At 36.9% G+C, this 15,948-nt stretch overlaps 1 long non-coding RNA gene across 1 annotated transcript; it reads right to left on the reverse strand.

Annotated features, from left to right (window-relative positions):
• Positions 1-6,522: 6,522 nt before the first annotated feature.
• LOC149665123 (uncharacterized) lies at positions 6,523-7,985 on the reverse strand. Its single transcript, XR_016368470.1, has 4 exons — positions 7,831-7,985; positions 7,590-7,766; positions 7,440-7,524; positions 6,523-7,314 (listed from the first exon to the last, which is right to left on the reverse strand). It is a non-coding gene; the product is annotated as an uncharacterized LOC149665123 (long non-coding RNA).
• Between the last annotated feature and the right edge of the window lie 7,963 nt (positions 7,986-15,948).

The following is a 15,948-nucleotide window of genomic DNA, read 5'->3' on the forward strand; positions in this document are numbered from 1 at the left end:
AAAGGGGTAGAATTAAATATGCCTCCTTTTCTCGGTGAGAATGGACAATTTACTAAAGCTGAACTTGAAAAAACTCAAAAAATTGCCGCTCTACGTATTCATGTGGAACACAGAATAGCTCGTATTAGAGGCTTTCACATCCTCGACCGTCCAGTTCCCCTTAGCCTTGCTCCAAAAATCAATCAGCTTTGGACAGTCATTACCTTTTTATCTAATTTCTAAACTTCCATAATTAAAAACACTGAAAAATTTAACGACAGTACAGAAGCGATTGATCATTATGATCAGATTTTAGAACCAGGAAACAGTACTCATATTGACGAATTAGATGACTTCCAGGAAGAAATTTTAGAACCCGAAAGTGAGCATCTTGAAGATGAGCAAATTTCGGCATTTGAAAATAGTGATGCTAGTGAAGAAAATGAAATCCCAGTGGTAGATTTAAGTAGCGCTACCGAAGATGAAAATTAATTTATATTTTAAAAGGTTTTTAATATGAAACACTTTCTGTAAAATTTAGTGACTATCTGTTATGGAAAGAGGATACTTCTTTATTGTAAATTTCAAATAAAAATATTTGCAGGAACGTTTATTTCAAAGTTAAAGTTTATTTCAGATTCCAATTCATTGTACAAATTATTTGAATAACAAGGAACGCTAAACCAATTTATCACAGATAATTACTATTTTATCATTAGCTAATTTTATATAAAATAGAATTTTTTAAAAATTCATTGGTTTTCTTCCCATTTCTTAGAACTGAATTGAACTCTAACAATTATTAACCCAGCTGAAAAATATGTCACATAATGACAATGCCATCTGCCCCATTATTTGATAATGCAATCCTAACTCCTGGGAAGGATTTAAATGTGATAATCAAGTTAGCAGAGACTGATAAGGAAAACATGAGTCATAAGTTGAGTTCCAAGGGCTTAATCCTGAATAAAACTAGAATAAATATGATGATCTTCTCACCCTCAAAACTTAAACGAGAGATGACTCTACCTATTAAGTCAATCTTGAATGGAGAAATCAAAAGGGTGTCCTTCTTCTGCTATCTTTGAATCAGGTTGGATGAAACGCTTTCTTTTGATAAACACATTGATGAAATAATTATAAAGGCAAACAAAAGGACATGGATACTGAGACCCCTCCAACCATTATTGGAGCAGAACCATTTAATCACACTATATAATTACATTATAAAACCAATTTTCGACTACGTTATAGTCATCTATGGTACTGCCTCAAAATCCAACATGATGAAACTGGAAATTTTGCAAAACTTTGGAGCAAAACTTGTCACAACAAAAAAGAAACGTTCGTCGTCTACGGTGGCACGCGAGCTAGAGAACATCAAAACCCTTAATTTCTCCTTTAGTTCTAATCTAATAATCTTCATATATAAAATCAAAACAGGCAAACTCCCAAATAATAAACTGGATTGGTTCCCTCCGCACCCTAGTGGAACAGCTACTAGAGGAAAGACAGATAAATTCTATGTTGAAACTTTTCAATCCTCTTTCAGGGAAAAGAGTACCAAATTTACTGAAATAAAGTTGTGGAATAATCTCTCTAGGTTAATTCCAGATTTTGGGTCAACTTAACAATTTAAGAACTATGTTGCAAAACTTTGAATCTGAAAATTTTAATTTTGTTTTTACCAAGCTTTATTAATTTAATCTGGAACAAACTGTTAATAAGTACTAGTACTTAGTTTTGATATCCAATTAAAGCAGTTATTTATTTATTTATTTATTACAAAAAAGTTGGCCCCACCGTTTAAACCTGTCAAGACCATTTACAAATCAACAAAGAAATCGTCTCATTTATTACCCCTGATGTTTAGGAAAAATATTTTTTTTAAGTATAAATTTTTTTTTGACTGACTATTACAGAAACGGGTCACTTCATTATACCACACCTTTTCATCTTTTCAGATATCCACCCTCCCATCTTGAAACGGCTAAGACTCTTGTAAGAAAATATCCCCATTTGGAAGATTCACCTGGTTGTTGCTTTGTATGTTTTACATATGTGTAATATTGTTAAAAATGAATGGATATACTGGGTGAGGAAATTCGGAGAAAAAAGCTTTCTAACAAGTTTAAGAACTTTAGGAGAGGTATAAAGGGGTAATAGATGAAATGAGAAAACGTTACACCCACAAGAAACATGCTGCAGATGCAGAGGAAGGAGAAGAGGGAGATGTCTTTGGAGAATCCATTGAAGAGAGCACCCGAGAATTGAAGATGATAGGGTTGAGAATAATGATCAGATTGAGAATATCGTTGAAAATAGCGTTGAGCTTATCATTGAGAATAATTTTCATGTCAACCAAACTCAGGGAACAATAGGTTATGTCCCTTAAATAGTGGAATGTAAATTAAATTAAATTAGTTAAAAATATTACTAGTTTTAAAAGAACTTGCACCTTTATTAAATTTACGCAATGAAACCAAAGATCTGACCTCAAATAACGACAAATTCAAATGTGATATGGATAATTACTATGACTTAGCGTGATAAAAGCAAATGTGATCAAGCTAAAAATACTGTTTTTCCAAATAAAATTAAGATTTTTCCACTAATGTGCCTGCTATTTTCTTAATTTTAGGGTTTTATTCTTAAAATTAGTTGTGTTACCAACTTTGGTTTTATTTATAAGGGGCCGCATAATTTTAAACTTTCTTTCGCTAAAACCCAAGTGTTACAAATCTGGCTTTTCGTTGCATCCTGTTGACCGCATCTGTTTCCCAAAGTGTATTTCTAACGGGTCCTGGTTAAATTTATCTGTCATTACAAATGGGGCACCTTTTGATAGTAGAAATTTAATAGCACCAATATTGGAATATTCTAAAGAAAAATCAATATTAATATTGAAACACTTTACCTTTGATTGACGGAATAGTACCTGTTATATGTAAACCTGCCAAAGTTTCTCGGCTAAGTAGCATTTTTGCTTTGGCTTCTCATGGATAATCTTTACTTCCAGCTTCTTCTTTCCATTCATTTAGTTACTTGATGTAAATCTTCTTCCAACCACTGTAGAGATAAAATTAATTTAATTTTTACTCGAATACATTTTTCATTTGGTATTGGTACCTTTAATCGATCGTCTGATTCCGATCTAAAAAAATCCAAATTCGGGTTTCGCTTTAGTCTGGCATGGTTGAGATTTCTTGTGTTCAAAATAGCAAAAAAATTACTGAATGTTCTTATGAATTGTACAGTTTCTAAAGCTTCGGATCCAACTAATTGCTCGACAGCAGATGCTACTGTAGCACTCAAAATTTGGGTGGCCAGTTTTACCCTCATTGCCGTGTAAGGACCAATTGTAACGTGGTCTAATGTCAATTTAGGGCACAACCTTAACGGCGTAGATAAGTCTTTTTTAAACATCTCTTCTATATGGGACCTTAAGATATGTTTCCCCTGTTTAGTTAGCAATCTTGTTTTTTGAACCCACTGTTGGAAAAGCAATTTCTAACAGTTTTGATAAAATGTGGCGCATCTGAGATGTAGAAGATATCACGAGGGTCTTTTCTTGGGCGTAAGGGTTTCTTGCTTTATACGCGACACCATATTCTGTATCCTAATCGGTACTCATTCTTATAAACTTTTGATTGATGGCAGATTTATCGACGACAGTCAAAATTTTAAAACCATTATTCACACATATTTCAATGGCTTCTTGCATAATAGAAAGCTAGTCTTCAGCTTTCATTTCGTGACATGGAAAGTATGCCAAAATATGTTTAAAATTTGTTGTAAGCCCTCTAACCATTATTGCCATCACGTGAGACGCTACTGGTAGATCAGCTGATGGTTCACTTATTTTTTTTAATCTCTTCAGACTTCAGTTTATCACCAGCTGCATTTAAATGAGTGAACCCTATAATATCTCCAGTTGTGGCTTTATACACCAAATCCTCTTTTATCTTCATTTCATCGACGATGAGAGAAAAATATTTCTGATGCTCATCAACAACATCTAAATCAATTTTATCTTTCATTTCTTGAATAACTTCCTTAACAAAGCCACTTTTATTCGATAAAACTGAGGTATAAGAGTATAAAGTTCTAGGTGCTGGTAGCGGGATTACTTCTCTAAAAGCTTCGTACGCAGTTGTTGACTTGGCTTTTATGTAAGAACACCATTTAATTATAGCAGGGTGCCATTTATTAATTATTTCATTAATTATATTTGTTGTTTCATTAGAATTTTCAAAAAGTTGATCTTACTACAGAATGGTTTTTCATCAGATATTTCTGAGAAAAGGCCTCCAAATGGCTCAACTTTCTGCTTATTCATTGATTTTTCCACTTTTCTCTGAAGTTTACAAATTTTACTTCTTAGGGCTCTTTTCTCATTTCTCATTTTTCTCAGTTTTTCTGTAGTGATTTGTTTTTTTCCATATTTTTTCCATCCCTTAATTTAGCCCTTGATATTTTTTTTCCAATCTGAGCTCGTAATCCTACGCAGTTATGGCATCTTTGCTGTTTATTATTACAAACAATGATCCCCAGGCAATTAGGCGAATGTAATGCATTGGTGTAGGGATTCTTGAAAGCAGATTTTGAATAATACACGAAAGCTTCATCATCGTTACCAGCACATGCTTCATATGAATCCAAAAATACTAGGAAATCAACTAGTTTTTTGAAACTATTGATTTTGGGAAAAGTTTCGAATATTTTTCTTTCGCAATTAGGCATACTATTAATGTTTCTTCCAAATGTTTTAATTTCGAACATGAATGACTCATTAATTTCAATGCTCAACCCAACTTCGTTAAATCTTTCTGTGCTAATTGCAACTAAACACGGAGAATTTGGCTTTCGGTAAAAGACCCAAAACAGCTTTGGATTATTTTCTAACTGATATTGACAAAATGCTGAAAACATTTCTTCTAATGAGGAAAATTCAATATCGGGTTGGTTTGGAAAACTAATATTAACGTCTAACAGGTCTTCAGAATTCGTTGTGGAAGCATTTTGTTGCATGAAAAGTTCATCACGCGTGGAATTAATTTCCATTTGCACATTTTCAGTTGAGTTATTGCGTTTACTCACTGAATTTTCAACTAACGCACTGATTCTATCATCTAAATCAGCTTTTCTTCGATCCTAATAGATATAATTATAGTATTATGAGGAATACTCATAAAATATTTTGTTTAGAGTAATATTTGACTTACAATCATATATTTCGTAGGATGACAAACCATTGGATCTGGATATTCTTGGGTGGGACCTTGACTACCGACAAAATGTTCCGAGCATATGAAATGATGTGGTTTTATCTTATCAATAGTAAACAAATCTGGTCTACCACACGCGTTTATCCAACGTTTACATTTTTCAAGCTGTGTTTTGGGTTTCGGGAATGGAATAAAAAATATCCCTTCCATAAACTCTTAATGCATAGCACGACTATTGTTCAAACAATCTTTGTAATAACACGCCTTAGTTTTAGGCATTTTTAACTTTATGCCTAGTTTATATATAACTATTTAATTTTCCGGGACTCCCTTGTAAACCAGATTCATTCTGAATGGAAATATCCTAATAACGCTATTATTATAACTAAAACGTGAAAAAAATCAAAGTTTCAAATTTCTAAGCCTAACGACTCGCGACGCGACTCACTCGAGAGTAAATTTTAGCAGCCGACGGTCCGGTGAAAAAAATCGCGCATGCGCCTGAAAAAAAAGAGCCTCTGAGACCTAACCCGGAATCTGCGAGAATTCTCTCTCTTTTTACAACGTGCGTAGACCATAGATATAGAAATACACTATTATAGCCTAGATACACTACGCTTGATTCAACGCTCGAGACTCAATGAAGCCAAAAATCGGAATTTTGCCCCTCGGCATGCATATGTATGTAGGGTGGGGAATAAAGCGACACTAGCCACCTAACGGCGGATGGGAAACTAAAAATAAAAATGTTCTTTTTTTTGTTTTTTGTTTTTTTCCTATACAAATTATTGAAAAAAGGCGGGAAATTCAAGTTGCAACTTTCATATTTTTAAAACTTAAAAGCTTTTGACGTTGTTAAAAAGGATAATCGGTAAGTGGAAAGTGAATTGTACTACTTAGTAAAACCGTTTAGAATGTATTTTTGAACATTTTTAATGCAATAAAAACCTGAAATTGATTAAATATCTCATTTAATGAGTAGGCTTAGAAATGGTTAAAGTTTGTGCCGTTCCTGACTGTAAAAGCCTTTCAACAAGAAATAAAATATCATTTCACAGGCATGTTGGTTGCACTTTTTCTAAATATGAAATTATAATTTTATACTCGTTGCTTTCATGTAATAAAGATTTCCACAATTAAACAAACGGTTATGTTGTAAATGGCTCGCGGCTATAAAACGGTTGGACTTAGTGCCGGGCAAAAACCATTTTGTTTGCGGTAATCACTTTCAGGAAAGTGATTTTCGTGTACGCGAAGACGGAAAGCACAAAACTCTGAAATTACTAAAGGACGAGGCAAAACCTTCTTTGTTTTATTTAAGATTTAATGAAGCCGGTTCACAAGTATACATAACAATTGAATAACATATTAAGTTCGGAATGTCAGTACTTAGTATGTAACATAATAGCGCACCTATGGCAAATCGGTCGCGAGAGATTCGCAGAAACCACACATTGACAGTGCATTGCCTAGTACAATACCCACCCAACATCGCGCAACAGAGTCTTCATCATCGATTCCAGATTTTCTGTTCTTTGCCCACGAAGTAGAAGTCTGTACATCAGCCGTCCACAACGTCGAAGTACATATCTTGAAAAATAATAATATAATTAAAATAATAATAATAAAGACCCAACTTGGTTAATAATATATTATTTGCAATGGGAAGTCTGCGGAGATTTTTGACCACAATGCATTAATTGAGGCTGAATCAAGTGAAATGATCGATGATGTGGGAGAAGGTAATCCAACAACTGATGACCTAGGAAACACCATGGATGTACAAAAACCTGATGGGGTTCATGATTACCAAGACATAACACAAATACAAAACTAATATGATCATGTAGGTGGCTGAGCTACGAGTAATAATTACGATATCATTGCATACAGTAGGTTTTTTTCCCGCGGTTTTTAAGACATATTTCAGGAGGCACAGTACCTGTGATTCGCCATCAGTTCATAAAAAAAAAGAAACACGCGAGGTTTGAAAAATCAATTATCTAAAACATACCTAACAATATTAAATTCTTCGTCGTGAAATTTACTTTCCACTAAACAGAAATCCAGTCAAACATCCATGCATTTGATGGCGCTTCAATATGCACTACAAACAGAAAAAACACGCTTCAATATGCACTACAAAAAGAAAAATACAAAAACAAAACTCTTCGAAAAAAGCTCAAGCTCGCTCACCAAACACGACGGCGAAAGAATTTAAAACTTTCTTGCCTCAATGACGCTCTTCGTGAAATGAGGAAGCAAAATCTTCTTTTAGAAGAAAATGCGATGGATATTCAAGAGCGCTTTGGACCAACTGCGAAAGAAATGTTCAAACTTTTACGACATTCAGGAGTGAAAAATCCAACAAAACAAAAATACCCTCAGTTAATTCAAAGCTTTGCCTTGACGGTCCACTTTTATTCGCCCAAAGCGTATGAATATTTGAGGAAAACGCTTTGTTTGCCCCAGCCAAACACTTTACGCGAATGGGTAAATAAAATTGATGGCCAACCTGGTTTCACTGCTGAAAGCTTTGCATACATCAAAAATGAGGTGCTAAAATCAAAACACCCGCTATTAATAGCGTTATCCTTGGATGAAATGTCCATCAAAAACGTACAGAATGGACAGGGAAAGAGTTCTCCGGTTACGTAAACTTGGGGTTAGGCCACAATGCCCAAGATTCTGACGAGATTGCTACATCGGCCTTAGTTTTCATGGCTGTAGCAATAAATGGCCATTGGAAAGTGCCAGTCGGCTATTTCCTCGTTCACAGAACCCCTAGCTCTTTGCTTTAAACTCTCGTAACTGAGTGTCTTTTCAATGTACACAAAACTGGTGCCAAATGTATTGCTCTTGTGTGCGATGGACTAAAAAGCAATATCACAATGGCTCAGTTACTTGGGGTAACCATCACAAAAGACGCCGTACAGAGCAGTTTCCCAAACCCAGGTAAAATTGATATGGTCCTATTTTCTTTAGTTTTCGCTTCAGACATAAACTATTCCCAACTATGTTATTTGTCCCCTTCCAGCGGATCCCATGAAAGAGTACAATTTCTTCTCGATGCATGCCACATGCTAAAACTGTTGAGAAATTTGTGGGAGAATTATGGTGTTTTAATTGACCAACGCACGGCTGAAGTACACAAAACTAACACTTTCTAAATGGTTTTTCATTTTTGCTAATAATCTGCATAATTACTTAGCGAATTGACTGGGGTTACGTAGCCACCCTACATGCCTACCAAGCATACGAGGGTTTAACCTTGGCAAACAAGCTTTCCAAATTCCATATTAATTTCAAGAGTCAAAAAATGAAAGTGAACTTAGCAGCGCAAACCATAAGTAGCTCCGTAGCAAAGGGAATTGAGTTTCTGAAGGAGGGAGGGGATCCAGTATACCAAGGCAGTGCCCCAACATCAAGATTTATATCATCCATTGATAGGTACTACTTACACTTCATTGTCCAGTCTTGAAAACTTTGAGATGCAACTTCACTTTGTCTTGTATAGATTGTTTGATGTTTTAAACTCAAAAAACCCAATGGCTAAAGGTTTTAAGGCAGCAATCCGACCTTCCAACCTAGATATTACCAAAAGGGATCTATTAAAGACGAAGGAACTGTTGTTAAATTTGACAGATATAGAAGGCAACTTAATTCTAGAAAGTCCAAGAAAAACAGCCATTTTGGGATTCACACTCTCCATTCACAGTGTGTTGGATATTGCGGAGAAATATGTTGCTCCCAATGACGCACCACTGAAGTATAATGTTAAATAAACTAAAGCTCTCATGATCAATGTCAAACTATTTGTTAATTTTAAAGGTACCTTTTGACGTACAAACTGTCACAAGACCATCTAGAGTTATATTTTAATACAATCCGTCAGAGAGGAGGCTGGAACAACAATCCAAGCTGTCGACAATTCACCGCAGCATACAAAAACAAACTTGTGACAAAAATTGAAACGTCAAGAAGTGGAAATGTCATTGCTTTAGACAATACTCACGTCCCAAATCTATGCGAGTTCTTGGGTCCAATCACAGAAACCAACATAGCTGAAGCTCAGCAAGACTCTTTTGATTTAGATGACATTGACAACTTTATTATCTTTCATAATGATGAAACGTCATCATCATCTAACATTTTCAGAGAAAATATAATTTATTATATGAGTGGTTATGTGGTAAAAAAACTTCAAAAAGAACTTAAATGCCAGAAATGCGTAGCCGCTTTGCTCGAAACTGAAAGACATTCTAATTTTTCAAATGAAAACTATGAGAAACACCCAAACGAACTTTTCCTACATTTGAAAGACAACGGAGGACTTCGCCATCCGTCCGACAGTGTAGTAAAGATTTGCGGTTTAACCGAGAAGGCTTTAAGATATTGTGGGCCGATAAACACCTCTGCCAAGAACATAGATTTGAAGATTGAGTGTTTGGTTTTAAGGCAGCTTCTCAATACTGATGTATTTCCATCTTTGTCTGAACATATGTTCGATGATGAACTAGGTTCGCAGCATCATGTGAATGCTTTGTTAAAACGGATCGTCAAAATTTAATTGAAGATTCGTTTACACAAAATCAGTAAAGATATAAACAATGAACTCAAAAAAGACGCAGTGAGAAAAAAGCTTACCAAATTAATTCTCTTTCAAGGGCAATAAGTTAAAAAAAAATCACACCTTTCAAAAGAAAATAAATAACTCCTATTTTTATCTATGGAGAAAAATTATTAAAATCATTTGCTTACCGTTAATTTTCGTCTTGACCACTAATAATTACACATTCCTAAACTTTATTTATATCGTCATTATATTTTATTCGAAATAATTATTACTTAATTTTATAGCGTTTTCCTTTGTGTCCTCGCGGAGCGCTCCCAAGGAGCAATAAAAATGGTAGTAGTAGTTTCCAGCTTCGTTAAAGAATGTTTTTGAAGAATAGTATCTCCTAGTTTTATTCCTCCATGGGAGCGCTCCGCGAGGACCCAAAGGAAAACGCTATAAGTTTGTTTAGCCCCTAAGTTTTTTTCCCACGTGTTTGTAAACCATTTACCCAATGAGCCAATCAGAATCAGCTATAAAAGGCTGAGCAAATATTTTAGTTATCGCCGCCGCCGGTAGGTGTCTCATTAGCGTTTCTTCCCTACCCTTCATAAAACACGTGACGCCACTGATATAGCGGCTTCTATTCCGCGATATGAATTGTGACTCTATGTATCTCTATGGCGTAGACCACTCCTTTACAACATTCCTCCTCCCTGCCTCTACCACGAAAAATTCGCAGCACATTGCCTGCGGGTTCAGCTACGTCATCGTTGGACAAGATGGTTCAGTATCAAAACCTGTGACGTATAGAGGGATGGATGCTGCGGAAAGTTTTTTGCGGAACCTTCTTCTTTAGGATTCTATCATCCAGGAGAAAATTAAAGCTGTCATACCCATGAATCTATCTATCTCTGAGATGGCGGAATTTTCATCTTTGCGGGAATGCGTTCACTCCCAATGACTGCAAAGTTCGAGACAACGATCACACGGACGGAGCCTACAGGGGAGCGGCTCACAGTTCCTGTAACTTGAAGTTAAAGACGTTGAAATTCGTTCCGGTGTTCATGCACTACCTCTCCCGCTACGACGCCCATCTTATAATGGACAAAATCGAGCTTTTTAAGAGAGAGCAAATTAGGTGTATCCCAACCAATTCCGAAACTTACATCTCATTTTCCTTGGGTAATCTACGGTTTCTAGACTATCAGGTTTATGCCTGCCTCGCTTGGCTCCCTCGTCTCCAACTTGGCCAAGGGAGGTGCGGACAAGTTTAAAGCCTAAACTGTCTTCAAACCGGACGAAGTGATGTATTTACTGAGGAAGCAAGTTTACCCGTACGATTATTTCGACTGTAAGGAGAAGTTCTACGAGACTGAATTACCACCCAAGGAGGCCTTTTTCAACTCTCTGACCGATGAAAAGGTTAGTGACGATGATTATTCTCAGGCTCAAACAGTTTTGGGAAAAATTCAGAGTCGCTAACCTCAGTGAGTACCATGATCTATACGTAAAGACTGACGTATTGCTATTGGCGGACGTCTTCGAAAACTTCAGAGCCATTTGCCTAGAATATTATAAATTAGACTGCGCCCATGTTTTTACCGGTCCCGGTTTTGCTTGGCAGAGCGCTTTACGCATGACTGGGGTTAAACTAGAACTTTTAATAGACCCCGATATTCACCTTTTTATCGAGAAGGGAATTAGGGGAGGTGTTTCTCTGATAACTCACAGGTTTGCCGAGGCAAATAACAAACACCTTCCTCAAACCTATGATGCTACAAAACCTAGCTCCTACATCACCTACCTCGACTGTAACAATTTTTATGGCACAGTAATGTGTGACCATTTACCTATGAGGGGTTTCCGATGGTTGCAGCCACGTCAGGATTTCACTAGAGAAATTGTTCTTAATCACCCCGACGACGACACTCAGGGTTTCATTCTAGAGGTTGATCTTGAATATCCGGAAAGTTTACACGTAGAACATAATTGTCTCTCCCTCGCCCCTGAAAGGCGTGTTATTACCGCCGGCGAACTATCTCCATATTCAATAGATCAATTGAACAAACTAAAACTTAAGATTAAAGATAGTCATCCCAAATTAGTTCCCACGCTTTATAACAGAGAAAATACGTGCTCAATTACCGGAATCTCAAGTTCTACCTCGCTAAGGGTATGAAACTTGTGAAGGTTCACCGTATTCTCACCTTTGAACAAGGAGCTTGGTTAAAACCCTTTATCGAGTTTAACACAGAGAAGCTGAAGATGGCTGCTAACGCGTTTGAGAAGGACTTTTTCAAACTGTGCAACAACTCTGTTTTTGGAAAAACAATGGAGAACCTGAGGAACCGAATAAACTTTGATCTTGTTCAGACCCGGGAGAGGGCCACCAAAAAGGCGAATTCCCCCACTTTTGAGAGGTTTACCATCTTCAAGAACGACCTAGTTGGAATTCACCGACTCAAGAAATCCCTGACTTTAGACCGACCCATTTACACAGGCTTCACCATTTTAGACTTGTCGAAACTGGTTATGTATGATTTTCATTACAACACAGTGCGTGCTTAATATGGCGAGGCCGCCAAACTTCTCTTCACCGATACCGATTCCTTGACCTACCATATCTTCATCGACGACCTTCCTCGGGACTTTGCCGAGAAGAAGGACATGTACGACTTTTCCGACTACCCCAAGGACCATCCACTCTTCAGCGAGGAGAACAAGAAGGTTCTTGGGAAGTTCAAGGATGGGCTAAATGGGTTGCAAATCCAGGAGTTCTGTGGACTCCGTCCAAAGATGTACTCCATCCTGTCGTCTAAGAGGGAGAAGAAAACAGCGAAGGGGGTTTGTCGTCCTGTGGTGAAAAGAAGATACGTCACGCTGATTACAAGGAATGCTTACTTTAACGCAACCGTGGAAGAGATGAAGAGGATTGTCAGCCAGAAACACGAACTGCTCTCGGTAACGCAGAAAAAGCTTGCACTAAACCCGTGCGATGATAAGCGTTACATCATCGACGGTGTGTCAGCATACTCGTTGGGACATTTTAAAGTTAACGATATTTAAAATGCATATCTCGGTTTTCCCTTTCTTATCTTCGGTGTAAAATTTGGATCTGTAATTTAATTATCTTAAATATGTATATATTTGTAATTTTTTTATAAATTTTGGATTGTTGTTAAAAATAAAAAAATAATAATTATTTTTTTTACAAGTTGGGAAAACCAAAATATTACCTCTCCGAGTCAAGACGACTACTTACAAACTTATTTACCCAGATACGGAAATGTTTCTTAAGTTAAAATTTATGAAATATTAAAGCAGTATACAAAGCATAGCAAATATACTGTAAATCAGACGACATTTTACATCCAATAATGATATACTTGTACACATTAAAATCATCCGATGGGGGAAAAACGGGAAATAAAGAGATAAAACTTTGGAGGGATATTACCTTTACGTGTTTGTAAAGGCCCAATTTTCTACTCCTCAACTGTATGCCCTCTATGTTCAAAGCCATATTCACAACAGGGTTGCCATGTAAACACTATCCTCTCGTTTCACCTCAACGATTTTCTTATTTTGTCAACATGACTGTTAACGTTACATAACACCAAAGCTTATTTGTGCTTAAAGTGTAGCTTCCTCTAGTGTAAATTTTTGTCTGGCCCCTCCTAGTACGCTCCAAAGGCAGGCTCGGTTGACCGAGGTATTTCTGGCTACATTGAAATAGCATAGACCGGAAATTCCTTGGTTAACCCAACCCCCAGACATACCTTCCATTCCTGGAGCGTATATTTTCTTTGCTGAAAGTAAATGCGTACCATAAAAAGCATGAAAACACGAAGCTATTATCTTATTACGATCAGACCTTTCACTGGTCTGGGCTGCGTTCAGCAGAGCTCACCAAAAAAGACAGCGGATTTTGGAAATGATTACCCGTGAGCTCTGTCGTCATAGCTTTTCTCCAGTCATCGGCGTTTTATAAATTGTATGATAACATATTTATAGAGATAGATAACAACTTTTATAATTAAAATTAGAAACTAACATATCTCTTAAAATTCTCGCGTGATCAACTGGTTTCACGCCAATTAAATAGCTATAGTCCCATAGAGCTATTTGTATTAATTCCTCCATGGTTTTTTCGCGAAGCTGAGAACTACGCGTTTTACGTCACGTTATCCAAAAAGCCGACTATTTTCTTTGAAGACCGCGCTAGCTCAGCGCTAAACACCGTGACGTCAAAACTCAAAAACAAAATCCCGTTATGCAGGACACTGCTAAAAGCGCTGGGCTCTGCTGAACGCGGCCCAGATTTCCACCATGATTATAAAATCTAAGCCTAATTATTTAAAAGTGTATTTAACTTTCGGCATCGGCTCACTCTGAACCGTTAATGTCTCTGCATTACAGAAACGAAAACCAAACCCAAGCGTTTACTTTTTGGTTCACTAGGCCTATTGACAAATAAAACTTCATTTGACTAACATAGTAGCGTCGTGTTTGAATTCACTTTAGAAAGGATTGTGCTATAAACAGATGTAGTATAGCTTAAGTAATATATAAACATCCATTTTAAATAATAATATTAAAAAAATCTTTGGAATATCAAAATGAAATAGAGCTTTATAGCTACAAAAGTACTAAATGCATCATAATTACGAAAAATATTTCCACATATTCACTTTATATTAAGGATAAAGGGAATATTATGGTTCTGTAGGATTTCTTTACACATCAAAACAAAACGAACTTTTAACGCAGCGCACTACTGTAACAACGGACGGACACACACAGACAAAAACATAGACTGCTTTTTAACTCTTTCCGTATTAATTTTGAATTGAGAAACAAGATTATCTTAAATATTAAAATAAATATAATTAATATTTAATATTTTCTTCGTTAGTTATTCGCCTTATTGAACGTTACATCGTTTTAAAAAAGAACAATTAAACATTCTTGAGAGACTTGACTAATATTGGCGTTTGAAATGAAGCATACGCCGGTTGCTTCGCCTTACTAAAATAGGTAGTATATAAAGGTTTCGAAAAGCAGCTATCGATAAGAACAGCGCAATTGCGTGAACCTTTGGTGGAAGCCCCACCTTACGGAGGCCGGACGTTTCTCGTAACCCTGGCCGATCGCCGCGTATGTCTTAACCTTAACGATGATGATGGAGTAGAAGCCAGGTGTGCAGACTGGTGTCCATGTGGGATGGACAAAAACAATGACCAGAAGTTGGTGGTGTGTAGAAACCAGTGTGTACAGACTGGGGTCCATGTGGGATGGACAAAGGCTAGAAGATGGTGGGGATCTCATTGGAAGCCAGGTGTACAGACTGGTGTCCATGTGGGATGGACAAAGACCAGAAGATGGTAGTGATTAGAAGCCAGTGTGTACAGACTGGTGTAAATGTGGGATGTACAAAGACCACAAGAGGGTGGTGTTTAGAAGCCAGTGTGTGCAGACTGGTGTCCATGTGGGATGGACAAAGACCAGAGGCTGGTGATGTTAGACAGGCAATGGAGTAATAGCCTGTAAGTGTGATACAATTTTCGAAATTTCCGGAAATTGAGAACACGTTTGCTCCGATTTGCAAACTGCGAACGCGGTCACGTGGGTGTAACAACAGACAGACAGACAGACACACAGAGACGTCGAAATTAGAACCTCTCCGTGACATACGTCACTCGGAGAGGTAAAAAGCGACGGTATAAAGGAGCTACTATCTCCGCATAATGGGGTACAAACCTACTATGCCATCCCGTAAAGCCTAAGAAACACGACAGAGACTAAACATCTGTTGGTCTAGGAAACTGCTCAATAGCTATGGTTTTAGCCGGGTTTACATGTATACCCGTGCCATCTATAACATGACCTAGAATTAAAGTGGATGGTTTAGCAAAGTGACACTTCGTTAAGTTTAGAGTAATAACAGCCTTATCTAAAAACATATTCTAATGCATTAAGGTGCTATTTCCAAGTACGGGAAGTAACAATAAGATCATCTAAATAGACAAATATATTTTAAAGGGAATATGAAACTGTTCGTACATCTTCGGCAGGTAGCATTAATTTTAGGGTTTCCTCCGGGTTAAATTTTATAAGGATTCCTGGACTTTACATTCCCTTTAAAATGTCTGTACTATTTCTAAGTGCAGTCCACTGACGAAC

The sequence above is a fragment of the Phalangium opilio genome, unplaced genomic scaffold, assembly GCF_054372755.1.
Source record: "Phalangium opilio isolate 3A_F unplaced genomic scaffold, DU_Popi_V2 ptg000061l_1, whole genome shotgun sequence".
Taxonomy (NCBI): Eukaryota; Metazoa; Arthropoda; class Arachnida; order Opiliones; family Phalangiidae; genus Phalangium; species Phalangium opilio.